General features: G+C 46.7%; 1 pseudogene; it reads left to right on the top strand.

The window, feature by feature from the left end:
• LOC106602080 (guanine nucleotide exchange protein smcr8a-like) overlaps positions 1–18694 on the top strand; it is a 30895-nt pseudogene extending 12201 nt beyond the window's left edge.
• Positions 18695–18888: the final 194 nt, after the last annotated feature.

Genomic DNA, 18888 nt, shown 5'->3' with positions numbered 1-18888 from the left:
CTATTATTTTCTACTCTAAATAGTTTCTGTTACATTCTATTATATTCTACTCATTATATTATTCTACTCTAATTCTATTATATTCTACTCTAAATAGATTGTTACATTCTATTATATTCTACTCTAATTCTATTCTGTTCTGTTTTATATTATATACTACTATATTTTTTGTTATTCTATTATATTCTACTCTAATTTTATTATTTTCTACTCTAAATAGTTTCTGTTACATTCTGTTATTTTCTACTCATTCTATTCTGTCCTAATTATTTTCTATTATATTATACTCTAATTCTATTATTTTCTACTCTAAATAGATTGTTACATTCAATTATATTCTACTCATTATATTATTATACTCTAATTCTATTATATTCTACTCTAAATAGTTTCTGTTACATTCTATTATATTATACTCTAATTCTATTATTTTCTACTCTAAATAGTTTCTGTTACATTCTATTATATTCTACTCATTATATTATTCTACTCTAATTCTATTATATTCTACTCTAAATAGTTTCTGTTACATTCTATTATATTATACTCTAATTCTATTCTGTTCTGTTTTATATTATATACTACTATATTTTTTGTTATTCTATTATATTCTACTCTAATTCTATTATTTTCTCTTCTCCTGTAATGGTTTTCTGTTCTATTGTTTAATATTTCTGCTCTACTCCACCCTAATTGTATTATATTTCTGCTCTACTCCACCCTGATTGTATAATATTTCTGCTCTACTCCACCCTGATTGTATAATATTTCTGCTCTACTCCACCCTAATTGTATTATATTTCTGCTCTACTCCACCCTGATTGTATAATATTTCTGCTCTACTCCACCCTGATTGTATTATATTTCTGCTCTACTCCACCCTGATTGTATAATATTTCTGCTCTACTCCACCCTGACTGTATAATATTTCTGCTCTACTCCACCCTGATTGTATTATATTTCTGCTCTACTCCACCCTGATTGTATTATATTTCTGCTCTACTCCACCCTGATTGTATAATATTTCTGCTCTACTCCACCCTGACTGTATAATATTTCTGCTCTACTCCACCCTGATTGTGTAATATTTCTGCTCTACTCCACCCTGATTGTATAATATTTCTGCTCTACTCCACCCTGATTGTATAATATTTCTGCTCTACTCCACCCTGATTGTATAATATTTCTGCTCTACTCCACCCTGACTGTATAATATTTCTGCTCTACTCCACCCTGATTGTATAATATTTCTGCTCTACTCCACCCTGATTGTATAATATTTCTGCTCTACTCCACCCTGATTGTATAATATTTCTGCTCTACTCCACCCTGACTGTATAATATTTCTGCTCTACTCCACCCTGACTGTATAATATTTCTGCTCTACTCCACCCTGATTGTATAATATTTCTGCTCTACTCCACCCTGACTGTATAATATTTCTGCTCTACTCCACCCTGATTGTATAATATTTCTGCTCTACTCCACCCTGATTGTATTATATTTCTGCTCTACTCCACCCTGATTGTATAATATTTCTGCTCTACTCCACCCTGACTGTATTATATTTCTGCTCTACTCCACCCTGATTGTGTTATATTTCTGCTCTACTCCACCCTGATTGTATAATATTTCTGCTCTACTCCACCCTGATTGTATTATATTTCTGCTCTACTCCACCCTGACTGTATTATATTTCTGCTCTACTCCACCCTGACTGTATAATATTTCTGCTCTACTCCACCCTGATTGTGTAATATTTCTGCTCTACTCCACCCTGATTGTGTAATATTTCTGCTCTACTCCACCCTGATTGTATAATATTATTGCTCTACTCCACCCTGATTGTATAATATTTCTGCTCTACTCCACCCTGACTGTATAATATTTCTGCTCTACTCCACCCTGACTGTATAATATTTCTGCTCTACTCCACCCTGATTGTATAATATTTCTGCTCTACTCCACCCTGATTGTATAATATTTCTGCTCTACTCCACCCTGACTGTATAATATTTCTGCTCTACTCCACCCTGACTGTATAATATTTCTGCTCTACTCCACCCTGACTGTATAATATTTCTGCTCTACTCCACCCTGACTGTATAATATTTCTGCTCTACTCCACCCTGATTGTATAATATTTCTGCTCTACTCCACCCTGATTGTATAATATTTCTGCTCTACTCCACCCTGATTGTATAATATTTCTGCTCTACTCCACCCTGATTGTATAATATTTCTGCTCTACTCCACCCTGATTGTATAATATTTCTGCTCTACTCCACCCTGATTGTATAATATTTCTGCTCTACTTCACCCTGACTGTATAATATTTCTGCTCTACTTCACCCTGACTGTATAATATTTCTGCTCTACTCCACCCTGACTGTATAATATTTCTGCTCTACTCCACCCTGACTGTATTATATTTCTGCTCTACTCCACCCTGATTGTATAATATGTCTGCTCTACTCCACCCTGACTGTATAATATTTCTGCTCTACTCCACCCTGATTGTATAATATTTCTGCTCTACTCCACCCTGATTGTATTATATTTCTGCTCTACTCCACCCTGATTGTATAATATTTCTGCTCTACTCCACCCTGATTGTATTATATTTCTGCTCTACTCCACCCTGATTGTATAATATTTCTGCTCTACTCCACCCTGATTGTGTTATATTTCTGCTCTACTCCACCCTGACTGTATAATATTTCTGCTCTACTCCACCCCGATTGTATAATATTTCTGCTCTACTCCACCCCGATTGTATTATATTTCTGCTCTACTCCACCCCGATTGTTTAATATTTCTGCTCTACTCCACCCCGATTGTATAATATTTCTGCTCTACTCCACCCTGACTGTATAATATTTCTGCTCTACTCCACCCTGATTGTATAATATTTCTGCTCTACTCCACCCTGACTGTATAATATTTCTGCTCTACTCCACCCTGACTGTATAATATTTCTGCTCTACTCCACCCTGATTGTATAATATTTCTGCTCTACTCCACCCTGATTGTATAATATGTCTGCTCTACTCCACCCTGACTGTATAATATTTCTGCTCTACTCCACCCTGATTGTATTATATTTCTGCTCTACTCCACCCTGATTGTATAATATTTCTGCTCTACTCTACCCTGATTGTATTATATTTCTGCTCTACTCCACCCCGATTGTTTAATATTTCTGCTCTACTCCACCCCGATTGTATAATATTTCTGCTCTACTCCACCCTGATTGTATTATATTTCTGCTCTACTCCACCCTGATTGTATAATATTTCTGCTCTATTCCACCCTGATTGTATTATATTTCTGCTCTACTCCACCCTGATTGTATAATATTTCTGCTCTACTCCACCCTGATTGTATTATATTTCTGCTCTACTCCACCCTGATTGTATAATATGTCTGCTCTACTCCACCCTGACTGTATAATATTTCTGCTCTACTCCACCCTGACTGTATAATATTTCTGCTCTACTCCACCCTGATTGTATAATATTTCTGCTCTACTCCACCCTGATTGTATTATATTTCTGCTCTACTCCACCCTGATTGTATAATATTTCTGCTCTACTCCACCCTGATTGTATTATATTTCTGCTCTACTCCACCCTGACTGTATAATATTTCTGGTCTACTCCACCCTGACTGTATAATATTTCTGCTCTACTCCACCCTGACTGTATAATATTTCTGCTCTACTCCACCCTGACTGTATAATATTTCTGCTCTACTCCACCCTGACTGTATAATATTTCTGCTCTACTCCACCCTGACTGTATAATATTTCTGCTCTACTCCACCCCGATTGTATAATATTTCTGCTCTACTCCACCCTGACTGTATAATATTTCTGCTCTACTCCACCCTGACTGTATAATATTTCTGCTCTACTCCACCCTGACTGTATAATATTTCTGCTCTACTCCACCCTGACTGTATAATATTTCTGCTCTACTCCACCCTGACTGTATAATATTTCTGCTCTACTCCACCCTGACTGTATTATATTTCTGCTCTACTCCACCCTGACTGTATAATATTTCTGCTCTACTCCACCCTGACTGTATAATATTTCTGCTCTACTCCACCCTGACTGTATAATATTTCTGCTCTACTCCACCCTGACTGTATAATATTTCTGCTCTACTCCACCCTGACTGTATAATATTTCTGCTCTACTCCACCCTGACTGTATAATATTTCTGCTCTACTCCACCCTGACTGTATAATATTTCTGCTCTACTCCACCCTGACTGTATAATATTTCTGCTCTACTCCACCCTGACTGTATAATATTTCTGCTCTACTCCACCCTGACTGTATAATATTTCTGCTCTACTCCACCCTGATTGTATAATATTTCTGCTCTACTCCACCCTGACTGTATTATATTTCTGCTCTACTCCACCCTGACTGTGTAATATTTCTGCTCTACTCCACCCTGACTGTATAATATTTCTGCTCTACTCCACCCTGATTGTATAATATTTCTGCTCTACTCCACCCTGACTGTATAATATTTCTGCTCTACTCCACCCTGACTGTATAATATTTCTGCTCTACTCCACCCTGACTGTATAATATTTCTGCTCTACTCCACCCTGACTGCTCCCCTTGTAGTTTTGTGGAGGACTCCCGTGTGGTGCTGGGCGACTCTAAGGAAGGAGCGTTCGCCTACGTCCACCACCTGACTCTGTACGACCTGGAGGCCCGGGGTTTCGTCCGCCCGTTCTGCATGGCGTACGTCTCCGCCGACGAGAGGAAGATCATGCAGCAGTTCCAGGAGCTGTCGCTCCGCTTCTCACGAGCCTCCGAGCTCCTGAAGACCGGAAACCGACGGGCCTTCGCCCGCGAGCTGCAGAGGAAGCTACGAGACCTGGAGTAAGAGGAGAGATACGCACACTATACACACACACACACACAGACACACACACACACACACACACACACAGACACACACACTTTGACACACACACACACACACTCACTCTGACACACACACACACACTCTGACACACACACACACTCTGAGACACACTCTGACACACACACTCTGACACACACTCACTCTGACACACACACACACTCTAACACACACACAGACACACACACACACACACACAGACACACACACTTTGACACACACACACACACACTCACTCTGACACACACACACACACTCTGACACACACACACACTCTGAGACACACTCTGACACACACACTCTGACACACACACACTCTGACACACACACACACACACACACAGTCTGACACACACTCACACTGACACACACACACACACACTCTGACACACAGACACACACACACACACACACACTCTCTGACACCACACACTCTGACACACACACACACTCACACTGACACACACACACTGACACACACACACACACTCTGACACACAGTCACACACAGACACACACACACTCACTCTGACACACACACACTAACACACACACTTACACACACACACACACACTCTGACACACACACACTATACACACACACACACACACACACTCACTCTGACACACACACACACTCTGACACACACACACACACACACTCTGAGACACACTCTGACACACACACTGACACACACACACACACACTCACTCACTCACTCACTCACTCTGACACACACACACACACACACACACACTCACACTGACACACACACACTGACACACACACACACACACTCTGACACACAGACACACACAGACACACACACACTCACTCTGACACACACACACTAACACACACTCTGACACACACACTACTACTGCTACAATCTGTTGTAACTTCCCGTCGTGCCCCTTCCTGCCAGGTACACGCGGTCCGTTCTGCAGACAGAGGAAGGGCTTCAGCGCGAGGCGGGGCCTCAGGGCTGTTACTCCGCCCACGCGGTGGACAAGGCCAATGAGCTTGCAGCGATGGAGAAGAGTATCTTCGAGCACCGAGACCTGCTGAGACAGATCACCTCGTACCTTCTCCGCCCTCGCCGGGACCCCCACGCAGCACACTGCCAACACTGCGTCACCGAGTCCCGGGAAACACAGAGACTCCTCGCCTCCTGGTTCCGACCCCGGCGGCGAGGAGGAGGGAGAGAGGAGGAGGAGGAGACAGTCTTACACCCCTCAGCTGATGAAAGGGAAACCGGCGAAATGTTTCGCCAAACGTCTGAAGAACATGACGGAGTTATGCGAGGAGTGGTTCTACGAAGCCGCGGTGGAACTTCTCTCGCTCACACGGAGAGGTGTTTCCGGGGGGATCTGTGTTACCTGTACACCCGCCGCTTGGACCGAGCTCTACGCAGGAAACAGAACGTCGTCAACTTCCTGTTCGAGGAGGAGCTCGGGGAGGAAGAAGAGGAGGTAGCGGCGCTGGGAAGAATCTTCTGTTCTCTAAACCACGCGACGGGGACGGACCGACGCTCGCGTCTTATACACACCCCTTCCGTCGCGCTTTGCCCCGAGCCAGACCTTCCAGAGGTGTACCCTCTCTGTCCTGATAACTCTGCCCCGCAGAGCGACGCCCTGGCTGGGGACGAGAGGCTGGAGTCGTCACTCTCTGATCTGACCGTGGAGACACAGGACCAAGAAAGCTCTGAGGAGAATAAGGACAGCTTTAGTAGTGACAGGAGTGGAGGAGAGGAAGAGGAGGAGGAGGAAGGACAGGAGGAAGGAGACCAGACCCCTGTTTTTCTGCTGGAGACTGAGGAGAGGGGAGAGGGTGAGAACGAAGGAGGGTTTGAGAGAGGGGCTGAGACAGGACAGAGAGGGGCTGAGACAGGGGAGAGAGGGGCTGAGACAGGACAGAGAGGGGCTGAGACAGGACAGAGAGGGGCTGAGACAGGACAGAGAGGGGCTGAGACAGGACAGAGAGGGGCTGAGACAGGACAGAGAGGGGCTGAGACAGGACAGAGAGGGGCTGAGACAGAGGAGAGAGGGACTGAGACAGAGGAGAGAGGGACTGAGACAGGACAGAGAGGGGCTGAGACAGAGGAGAGAGGTACTGAGACAGAGGAGAGAGGGGCTGAGACAGAGGAGAGAGGTGCTGAGACAGGACAGAGAGGGGCTGAGACAGGACAGAGAGGTGCTGAGACAGGACAGAGAGGGGCTGAGACAGGACAGAGAGGTGCTGAGACAGGACAGAGAGGTACTGAGACAGAGGAGAGAGGGGCTGAGACAGAGGAGAGAGGGGCTGAGACAGGACAGAGAGGTACTGAGACAGAGGAGAGAGGGGCTGAGACAGGACAGAGAGGGACCGAGACAGGACAGAGAGGGACCGAGACAGGACAGAGAGGGACCGAGACAGGACAGAGAGGTGCCGAGACAGAGGAGAGAGGGGCCGAGACAGGACATAGAGGGACTGAGACAGGACAGAGAGGGGCCGAGACAGGACAGAGAGGTACTGAGACAGGACAGAGAGGGGCTGAGACAGGACAGAGAGGGGCTGAGACAGGACAGAGAGGTGCCGAGACAGGACAGAGAGTTCCTGACCCTGAGTTGTTGGTCCACATGGACACGGCCTGCTGCATGTCTCAGGCCGAAGGCTTCCTGTCCAACTCTTCTCCCACAGACACGCTACCTGCTTCTGGGCTGCAGCCCGGCTCTCTACCCCTCCCACCGGTGGTCAGCCAGGAGCCCCAGGCCATGCTGTCGATCCAGGGGTTCACGGCCTGGGTTCCCCACACTACCAGAACCCCGGGGCTGGACTGGACCTGCCCGTCTCCTCCTTGGGAGATGCCACCTCCAAGGGGTCGGACCAGGACGGGTCGGACTGTACCACGTCAGCGTCTACGGGGTCGGAACGGGCCGGTTCACCTCCGGGGTACGGCGGGGTGGTGGTAACGCTGAGGCAGAAGAAGAGGGCTGGACAGGAAGCCCTCAGGTGAGTAACTCGTTCGGGTCGATTTAATTCATTCTGTAGTTAAAGAGGACTCTCGGATTTCTCCTGTCTATGTGTGTGTGTGTGTGTTTTCTATACCCTGCTCGTTCTCCCCACCCCGACGGCTTCAACCCTTCTGGTGTAGTGTTACCCTGGGCGTACAAACCCTGGGCTCCCCACCCCGGCTTCAACCCTTCTGGTGTAGTGTTACCCTGGGCGTACAAACCCTGGGCTCCCCACCCCGGCTTCAACCCTTCTGGTGTAGTGTTACCCTGGGCGTACAAACCCTGGGCTCCCCACCCCGACGGCTTCAACCCTTCTGGTGTAGTGTTACCCTGGGCGTACAAACCCTGGGCTCCCCACCCCGACGGCTTCAACCCTTCTGGTGTAGTGTTACCCTGGGCGTACAAACCCTGGGCTCCCCACCCCGACGGCTTCAACCCTTCTGGTGTAGTGTTACCCTGGGCGTACAAACCCTGGGCTCCCCACCCCGGCTTCAACCCTTCTGGTGTAGTGTTACCCTGGGCGTACAAACCCCCCCGTGTGGAATTCCTGGTGTCTGGCAGCGTTTTGGAAAACTGCCGATCGGGTGGTCAAGAACGTAAAGTTCGTCTCAGCCTCGGGGGGCTGCTCTTCAGTCAGTCAGACTTTATGAACCCTAACTTTATAACACCCCGGCCTGTTCCCTAGGAAACTCTGGAGCTGGATAACACCCGGCCTGTTCCCTAGGAAACTCTGGGGCTGGATGACACCCGGCCTGTTCCCTAGGAAACTCTGGGGCTGGATAACACCCGGCCTGTTCCCTAGGAAACTCTGGAGCTGGATAACACCCGGCCTGTTCCCTAGGAAACTCTGGAGCTGGATGACACCCGGCCTGTTCCCTAGGAAACTCTGGAGCTGGATAACACCCGGCCTGTTCCCTAGGAAACTCTGGGGCTGGATGACACCCGGCCTGTTCCCTAGGAAACTCTGGAGCTGGATAACACCCGGCCTGTTCCCTAGGAAACTCTGGAGCTGGATGACACCCGGCCTGTTCCCTAGGAAACTCTGGGGCTGGATAACACCCGGCCTGTTCCCTAGGAAACTCTGGGGCTGGATAACACCCGGCCTGTTCCCTAGGAAACTCTGGGGCTGGATAACACCCGGCCTGTTCCCTAGGAAACTCTGGGGCTGGATAACACCCGGCCTGTTCCCTAGGAAACTCTGGGGCTGGATAACACCCGGCCTGTTCCCTAGGAAACTCTGGAGCTGGATAACACCCGGCCTGTTCCCTAGGAAACTCTGGAGCTGAATTACACCCGGCCTGTTCCCTAGGAAACTCTGGGGCTGAATTACACCCGGCCTGTTCCCTAGGAAACTCTGGAGCTGAATTACACCCGGGCTGTTCCCTAGGAAACTCTGGAGCTGAATAACACCCGACCTGTTCCCTAGGAAACTCTATTATATTCTACTATGTATATACTGTAATATATTCTACTATGTATATACTGTATTATATTCTACTATTTATATACTGTATTATATTCTACTATGTATATACTGTAATATATTCTACTATGTATATACTGTAATATATTCTACTATGTATATACTGTATTATATTCTACTATGTATATACTGTAATATATTCTACTATGTATATACTGTAATATATTCTACTATGTATATACTGTATTATATTCTACTATGTATATACTGTAATATATTCTACTATGTATATACTGTATTATATTCTACTATGTATATACTGTATTATATTCTACTATGTATATACTGTATTATATTCTACTATGTATATACTGTAATATATTCTACTATGTATATACTGTATTATATTCTACTATGTATATACTGTATTATATTCTACTATGTATATACTGTATTATATTCTACTATGTATATACTGTAATATATTCTACTATGTATATACTGTATTATATTCTACTATGTATATACTGTATTATATTCTACTATGTATATACTGTATTATATTCTACTATGTATATACTGTATTATATTCTACTATGTATATACTGTATTATATTCTACTATGTATATATTGTAATATATTCTACTATGTATATACTGTAATATATTCTACTATGTATATACTGTATTATATTCTACTATGTATATACTGTATTATATTCTACTATGTATATACTGTATTATATTCTACTATGTATATACTGTATTATATTCTACTATGTATATACTGTAATATATTCTACTATGTATATACTGTAATATATTCTACTATGTATATACTGTAATATATTCTACTATGTATATACTGTAATATATTCTACTATGTATATACTGTAATATATTCTACTATGTATATACTGTATTATATTCTACTATGTATATACTGTATTCTATTCTACTATGTATATACTGTATTATATTCTACTATGTATATACTGTATTATATTCTACTATGTATATACTGTATTATATTCTGATATTACTGTTGGAGCTAGAAACACAAGCATTTAGTTAGATATTACTGTTGGAGCTAGGAACACAAGCATTTAGTTAGATATTACTGCACTGTTGGAGCTGGGAACACAAGCATTTAGTTAGATACTACTGTTGGAGCTAGAAACACAAGCATTTAGTTAGATATTACTGTTGGAGCTGGGAACACAAGCATTTAGTTAGATATTACTGCACTGTTGGAGCTGGGAACACAAGCATTTAGTTAGATATTACTGTTGGAGCTAGAAACACAAGCATTTAGTTAGATATTACTGTTGGAGCTGGGAACACAAGCATTTAGTTAGATATTACTGCACTGTTGGAGCTGGGACCACAAGCATTTAGTTAGATATTACTGTTGGAGCTAGAAACACAAGCATTTAGTTAGATATTACTGTTGGAGCTGGGAACACAAGTATTTAGTTAGATATTACTGTTGGAGCTGGGAACACAAGCATTTAGTTAGATATTACTGCACTGTTGGAGCTGGGAACACAAGCATTTAGTTAGATACTACTGTTGGAGCTAGAAACACAAGCATTTAGTTAGATATTACTGTTGGAGCTGGGAACACAAGCATTTAGTTAGATATTACTGCACTGTTGGAGCTGGGAACACAAGCATTTAGTTAGATATTACTGTTGGAGCTAGAAACACAAGCATTTAGTTAGATATTACTGTTGGAGCTGGGAACACAAGCATTTAGTTAGATATTACTGCACTGTTGGAGCTGGGACCACAAGCATTTAGTTAGATATTACTGTTGGAGCTAGAAACACAAGCATTTAGTTAGATATTACTGTTGGAGCTGGGAACACAAGTATTTAGTTAGATATTACTGTTGGAGCTAGAAACACAAGCATTTCGCTACACCCACAATAACATCTGTTAAACACGTGTATGTGACCATCTCTCGCTCTCTGTCTCTACCTCCAGGTTTGTGCGTCAGTATCCGTTTGCCTTGCATGCCCTGTGGTCCCTACTGAGTGGTCGGACCCTGGTGGTCCTGGGATCCGAGGAGGGGAGGGTCAGGAGGCTGGTGTCCGCTCTAGCCCTCTACGTGCCTGGACCCGGGCGCTGTGGGGAGAGGGTCCAGCCTTGGCTCTCCTGCCCCTTCAGCCTCACTGACCTACAGAGGTGGAAACTCATAGGACTGCAGAGGTGAGGAGGAAGGGGCGGTGCCTGCGTGAGTGGGGATCACTTCCATACTTTCATTTCTATGACCGAAACACTTCCTGTTATAACTAGCCTATGTACAGTCTACTTCCTGTTATGACTAGCCTATATACAGTCTACTTCCTGTTATAACTAGCCTATACACAGTCTACTTCCTGTTATAACGAGCCTATATAAAGTCTACTTCCTGTTATAACTAGCCTGTATACTGTCTACTTCCTGTTATAACTAGCCTGTATACTGTCTACTTCCTGTTATAACTAGCCTGTATACGTCTACTTCCTGTTTATAACTAGCTTATAGACAGTAGACATGCCTCCTCCTCCTCCTCCTCCTACCCTATAGACAGTAGACATGCCTCCTCCTCCTCCCCTATAGACAGTAGACATGCCTCCTCCTCCTCCTACCCTATAGACAGTAGACATGCCTCCTCCTCCTCCTACCCTATAGACAGTAGACATGCCTCCTCCTCCTCCTCCCCTATAGACAGTAGACATGCCTCCTCCTCCTCCCCTATAGACAGTAGACATGCCTCCTCCTCCTCCTCCCCTATAGACAGTAGACATGCCTCCTCCTCCTCCTACCCTATAGACAGTAGACATGCCTCCTCCTCCTCCCCTATAGACAGTAGACATGCCTCCTCCTCCTCCCCCTATAGACAGTAGACACGCCTCCTCCTCCTCCTACCCTATAGACAGTAGACATGCCTCCTCCTCCTCCTACCCTATAGACAGTAGACATGCCTCCTCCTCCTCCCCTATAGACAGTAGACACGCCTCCTCCTCCTCCTACCCTATAGACAGTAGACATGCCTCCTCCTCCTCCTACCCTATAGACAGTAGACATGCCTCCTCCTCCTCCTACCCTATAGACAGTAGACATGCCTCCTCCTCCTCCTACCCTATAGACAGTAGACATGCCTCCTCCTCCTCCTACCCTATAGACAGTAGACATGCCTCCTCCTCCTCCTACCCTATAGACAGTAGACATGCCTCCTCCTCCTCCTACCCTATAGACAGTAGACATGCCTCCTCCTCCTCCTCCCCTATAGACAGTAGACATGCCTCCTCCTCCTCCTCCCCTATAGACAGTAGACATGCCTCCTCCTCCTACCCTATAGACAGTAGACATGCCTCCTCCTCCTCCTCCCCTATAGACAGTAGACATGCCTCCTCCTCCTCCTACCCTATAGACAGTAGACATGCCTCCTCCTCCTCCTACCCTATAGACAGTAGACATGCCTCCTCCTCCTCCTACCCTATAGACAGTAGACATGCCTCCTCCTACCCTATAGACAGTAGACATGCCTCCTCCTCCTCCTACCCTATAGACAGTAGACATACCTCCTCCTCCCCCTATAGACAGTAGACATGCCTCCTCCTCCTCCTCCTACCCTATAGACAGTAGACATGCCTCCTCCTCCTCCTACCCTATAGACAGTAGACATACCTCCTCCTCCTCCTCCCCTATAGACAGTAGACATGCCTCCTCCTCCTCCTCCTACCCTATAGACAGTAGACATGCCTCCTCCTCCTCCTACCCTATAGACAGTAGACATGCCTCCTCCTCCTCCTCCTCCCCTATAGACAGTAGACATCCCTCCTCCTCCTACCCTATAGACAGTAGACATGCCTCCTCCTCCTCCTACCCTATAGACAGTAGACATGCCTCCTCCTCCTCCTACCCTATAGACAGTAGACATGCCTCCTCCTCCTCCTACCCTATAGACAGTAGACATGCCTCCTCCTCCTCCTACCCTATAGACAGTAGACATGCCTCCTCCTTTTCCTCCTACCCTATAGACAGTAGACATGCCTCCTCCTTTTCCTACCCTATAGACAGTAGAGATGCCTCCTCCTCCTCCTACCCTATAGACAGTAGACATGCCTCCTCCTCCTCCTACCCTATAGACAGTAGACATACCTCCTCCTCCTCCTCCCCTATAGACAGTAGACATGCCTCCTCCTCCTCCTACCCTATAGACAGTAGACATGCCTCCTCCTCCTCCTCCTACCCTATAGACAGTAGACATGCCTCCTCCTCCTCCCCTATAGACAGTAGACATGCCTCCTCCTACTCCTCCCCTATAGACAGTAGACATGCCTCCTCCTCCTCCTACCCTATAGACAGTAGACATGCCTACTCCTACCCTATAGACAGTAGACATGCCTCCTCCTCCTACCCTATAGACAGTAGACATGCCTCCTCCTCCTCCCCTATAGACAGTAGACATGCCTCCTCCTACTCCTCCCCTATAGACAGTAGACATGCCTCCTCCTCCTCCTACCCTATAGACAGTAGACATGCCTCCTCCTACCCTATAGACAGTAGACATGCCTCCTCCTACCCTATAGACAGTAGACATGCCTCCTCCTCCTCCTCCTCCCCTATAGACAGTAGACATGCCTCCTCCTACTCCTCCCCTATAGACAGTAGACATGCCTCCTCCTCCTCCTACCCTATAGACAGTAGACATGCCTCCTCCTCCTCCTCCTACCCTATAGACAGTAGACATGCCTCCTCCTCCTCCTCCTACCCTATAGACAGTAGACATGCCTCCTCCTCCTCCTCCTACCCTATAGACAGTAGACATGCCTCCTCCTCTCCTACCCTATAGACAGTAGACATGCCTCCTCCTCCTCCTCCTCCTGCCCTATAGACAGTAGACATGCCTCCTCCTCCTCCTCCTCCTACCCTATAGACAGTAGACATGCCTCCTCCTCCTCCTCCTCCCCTATAGACAGTAGACATGCCTCCTCCTCCTCCTCCTACCCTATAGACAGTAGACATGCCTCCTCCTCCTCCTCCTACCCTATAGACAGTAGACATGCCTCCTCCTCCTCCTACCCTATAGACAGTAGACATGCCTCCTCCTCCTCCTACCCTATAGACAGTAGACACGCCTCCTCCTCCTTCTACCCTATAGACAGTAGACACGCCTCCTCCCTCTCCTACCCTATAGACAGTAGACACGCCTCCTCCTCCTCCTACCCTATAGACAGTAGACATGTCTCCTCCTCCTCCTACCCTATAGACAGTAGACACGCCTCCTTCTCCTCCCCTATAGACAGTAGACATGCCTCCTCCTCCTCCTACCCTATAGACAGTAGACACGCCTCCTCCTCCTACCCTATAGACGGTAGACATGCCTCCTCCTCCTCCTACCCTATAGACAGTAGACATGCCTCCTCCTCCTCCTACCCTATAGACAGTAGACATGCCTCCTCCTACCCTATAGACAGTAGACACGCCTCCTCCTCCTCCTACCCTATAGACAGTAGACATGCCTCCTCCTCCTCCTCTTCCTCCTACCCTATAGACAGTAGACACGCCTCCTCCTCCTCCTACCCTATAGACAGTAGACACGCCTCCTCCTCCTACCCTATAGACAGTAGACATGCCTCATCCTCCTCCTACCCTATAGACAGTAGACATGCCTCCTCCTCCTCCTACCCTATAGACAGTAGACATGCCTCATCCTCCCCTATAGACAGTAGACATGCCTCCTCCGCCTCCTCCTCCTCCTACCCTATAGACAGTAGACATGCCTCCTCCTCCTCCTCCTCCTCCCCTATAGACAGTAGACATGCCTCCTCCTCCTCCTCCTCCTCCCCTATAGACAGTAGACATGCCTCCTCCTCCTCCTCCTCCTCCTCCCCTATAGACAGTAGACATGCCTCCTCCTCCTAGCTCCTCAACCTAATGAAAGTCTCATTTTGCGGCCTTAAATGAAAATATAAATTGGGGATAGTTTTTCCACATTGATCAGTATAAAATATGTCTAGATTTTCACTGGGCGCCATACATCTCATTCAGACTGAATATCTCCTCTCTCTTTTCCTCCAGGGTGGCTTCTCCCGTGGGGACCAGCATGCTCTGCTCTCTGTCTCGCTACAGCCGTTACATCTCCGTCCTGGACGCCCGACCGGAAGACCCTCCGTTGCCCGGCTACCGCGGAACCCTCCTGTCCAACATGGCGGACCGCCGTACCCGGCTCCGGCGAGGATCCACCTACTTCTTACATCTCCAGAACGTGCTCAGTAGACTGGCCGCCCGGGCTTTCCACCTTAGCTTTACACATCACCTCCATCTTCCCATCAGCCACCGCCGGGAGCAGAGACAGGAAGTAGAGGAGAGGACGCGGGGCTTCCTGAGGGATCAGCTCGGGCTCGGCGAAGACGACTGTTCCGTCCTGATGTACCTGAGTCAGCTGATCACCCGGCACTACCTGGAGACGGACAACATACTAGACCCGACCACTGGGGGTGCTGTAACCCCAGAGACGGGCCTAGACCCGACCACTGGGGGTGCTGTAACCCCAGAGACGGGCCTAGACCCGACCACTGGGGGTGCTGTAACCCCAGAGACTGGCCTAGACCCGACCACTGGGGGTGCTGTAACCCCAGAGACGGGCCTAGACCCGACCACTGGGGGCGCTGTAACCCCAGAGACGGGCCTAGACCCGACCACTGGGGGCGCTGTAACCCCAGAGACGGGCCTAGACCCGACCACTGGGGGCGCTGTAACCCCAGAGACGGGCGTCGACCCCACCACTGGGGGTGCTGTAACCCCAGAGACGGGCCTAGACCCGACCACTGGGGGCGCTATAACCCCAGAGCAGAACCTAGACCCGACCACTGGGGGTGCTGCCAGGAAGAGAGCTCCACCCAGCTTCACTTTCTCCTATACAAGATCTGATCTGAAACACTGACCGAGGATCGAATCTCTGAGAGCCCTCGAGTCTTCTCTCCTCACCTCCTCAAAACAGCACTGGAGACAGATGGGAGATTTCGCTCTAGGTTGGAGACCGTCTCCTAGGTAATCGGGAGAGACTGAGGAGGGAGCGAGGGGGTTTTAGTGAATGTAATGCTGTCCATCCGTCCGTCCTCCTTCTAATGAATGTCCGAATCCAGGGGGGGACGGGAACCTGGACACTGATTTTTGATTGATTGATTGACAAGTCCACTATGAACCGTCCTTCTGATCTGAGCGAGAAGTGTGTGTGTGTGTGTGTAACGTTAATATGATGCATGTTCCGTGTGTGTTCGTGCCGGTCCGTGTCCCCGTGATGTTGCATGTTGTCCACAGAACCACAGTACTACTATTACTACTATAGTTTGTTGGGAACGTTGTAAAGGACCAGATTGGTGCCCGTTCAACGAATCTAATTTATTAATGAAAAGAGGGACATTCGTCAAATCAGTCATGCTTTATGTGTCGTAACAGGACCCACCGATGTGTTTTACTTAAGTCCGATTTTTGGATTATATTTCACTGTTTTTTTCCCTGCATAACATGTAGAAGTTGTCTCTTTTTTTTTTCTTGAAGAGGGTGGCTGCTAAATGCTAACTCCCTGCTAAATGCTAACTCCCTGCTAAATGCTAACTCCCTGCTGAATGCTAACTCCCTGCTGAATGCTAACGCCCTGCTGAATGCTAACGCCCTGCTAAATGCTAACTCCCTGCTAAATGCTAACTCCCTGCTAAATGCTAACTCCCTGCTAAATGCTAAATGCTAAATGCTAACTCCTTGCTGAATGCTAACTCCCTGCTGAATGCTAACTCCCTGCTAAATGCTAACTCCCTGCTAGATGCTAACTCCCTGCTAAATGCTAACTCCCTGCTAAATGCTAACTCCCTGCTAAATGCTAACTCCCTGCTAGATGCTAACTCCCTGCTAAATGCTAACTCCCTGCTAAATGCTAACTCCTTGCTAAATGCTAACTCCCTGCTAAATGCTAACTCCCGTTTTCGTATAAGCTGGTTAGCCTTAGCTAGCGTACAGAAATCGTTGATTTAGGTGACGATGACATGAGTTGATAACATCCAATACAATCATTATACTCCGATTTTTTTTTTTTACCTCCAACATAGTGTGAAATAGACAATAGACTAATTTAGCTGAGGGACAACGAGGAAGCTTTGGGGATTCCCCCCCCCGCCCCCCCCGACGCGTTTCCATGGCAAGGGAGTTCCATTGTTTTTTTTTTTTTGGTCGAGTTCGATTTAGCTCCTTTACCGTCGCTATACCAACGACGTGTATATAAACCCTAGACTGCTGCTGCTGCTGCTGTTTACTGGACATTTATAGGCTTTAAGCCACCGGTCGGCCATTTTGACAGTCCTCCATAGGATTGAATGGAAGTTTACAGCATTACAATTAACGGTTTCAAGGACAACATTACATGTATTTAAGTATTTGTTGTTGTTTGTAGTGGGGGACAGTAACATTAGTATTTTTAAAGGGGTTGGGGGGGCGAAAAAAATATTTTAGTTTAGCTCACATATGTAAAATTATACATTACGGTGTCTTAATGGAATAAACATGTCAGAAATTAATGTAATGACATTTAGTAAATGGATTTCTATATCGTCCAACATATTATTTACAATGGAGGAGAGCCAAAATGGCTGCACGTTGGCTTCAATACAACACCCCCCCTGTCAGCCATCCAGGGTTTATACACATCATTAAGGAGAGCCAAAATGGCTGCAGGGTGGCTTCAATACAGCACCCCCACCCCCCCCGTCAGCCATCCAGGGTTTATACACATCATTAAGGAGAGCCAAAATGGCTGCAATACAACACCCCCCTGTCAGCCATCCAGGGTTTATACACATCATTAAGGAGAGCCAAAATGGCTGCACGGTGGCTTCAATACAGCACCCCCCTGTCAGCCATCCAGGGTTTATACACATCATTAAGGAGAGCCAAAATGGCTGCAATACAGCCCCCCCCCCTGTCAGCCATCCAGGGTTTATACACATCATTAAGGAGAGCCAAAATGGCTGCACGGTGGCTTCAATACAGCACCCCCCTGTCAGCCATCCAGGGCTTATAAACATCATTAAGGAGAGCCAAAATGGCTGCAATACAGCCCCCCCCCCTGTCAGCCATCCAGGGTTTATACACATCATTAAGGAGAGCCAAAATGGCTGCAAGGTGGCTTCAATACCATCAACAAAACACCAAATGATGGAATTTCCTCGTGGAAGAATGGCGTCTCATCCCTCCGATAGACTTCCCAGACACTTGTAGAATCGATGTCAAGGTGTATTAAAGCTGTTCTGGTTGGTGGAGGACCCGACGTCCTATTAAAACACTGTTGGAGTTTCCTTTATTCTGGCAGTTACCTGGTGGTTGGTGGAGGACCCGACGTCCTATTAAAACACTATGTTGGAGTTTCCTTTATTCTGGCAGTTACCTGGTGGTTGGTGGAGGACCTGGAGTTTCCTTTATTCTGCCAGTTACCTGGTGGACGACCCGACCTCTTATTAAAACACTGTTGGAGTTT

Source organism: Salmo salar, unplaced genomic scaffold, assembly GCF_905237065.1.
Source record: "Salmo salar unplaced genomic scaffold, Ssal_v3.1, whole genome shotgun sequence".
Lineage (NCBI taxonomy): Eukaryota > Metazoa > Chordata > Actinopteri > Salmoniformes > Salmonidae > Salmo > Salmo salar.
Note: the sequence above shows the minus strand (reverse complement) of the source record. Positions and strands in the feature narration are given on the sequence as shown.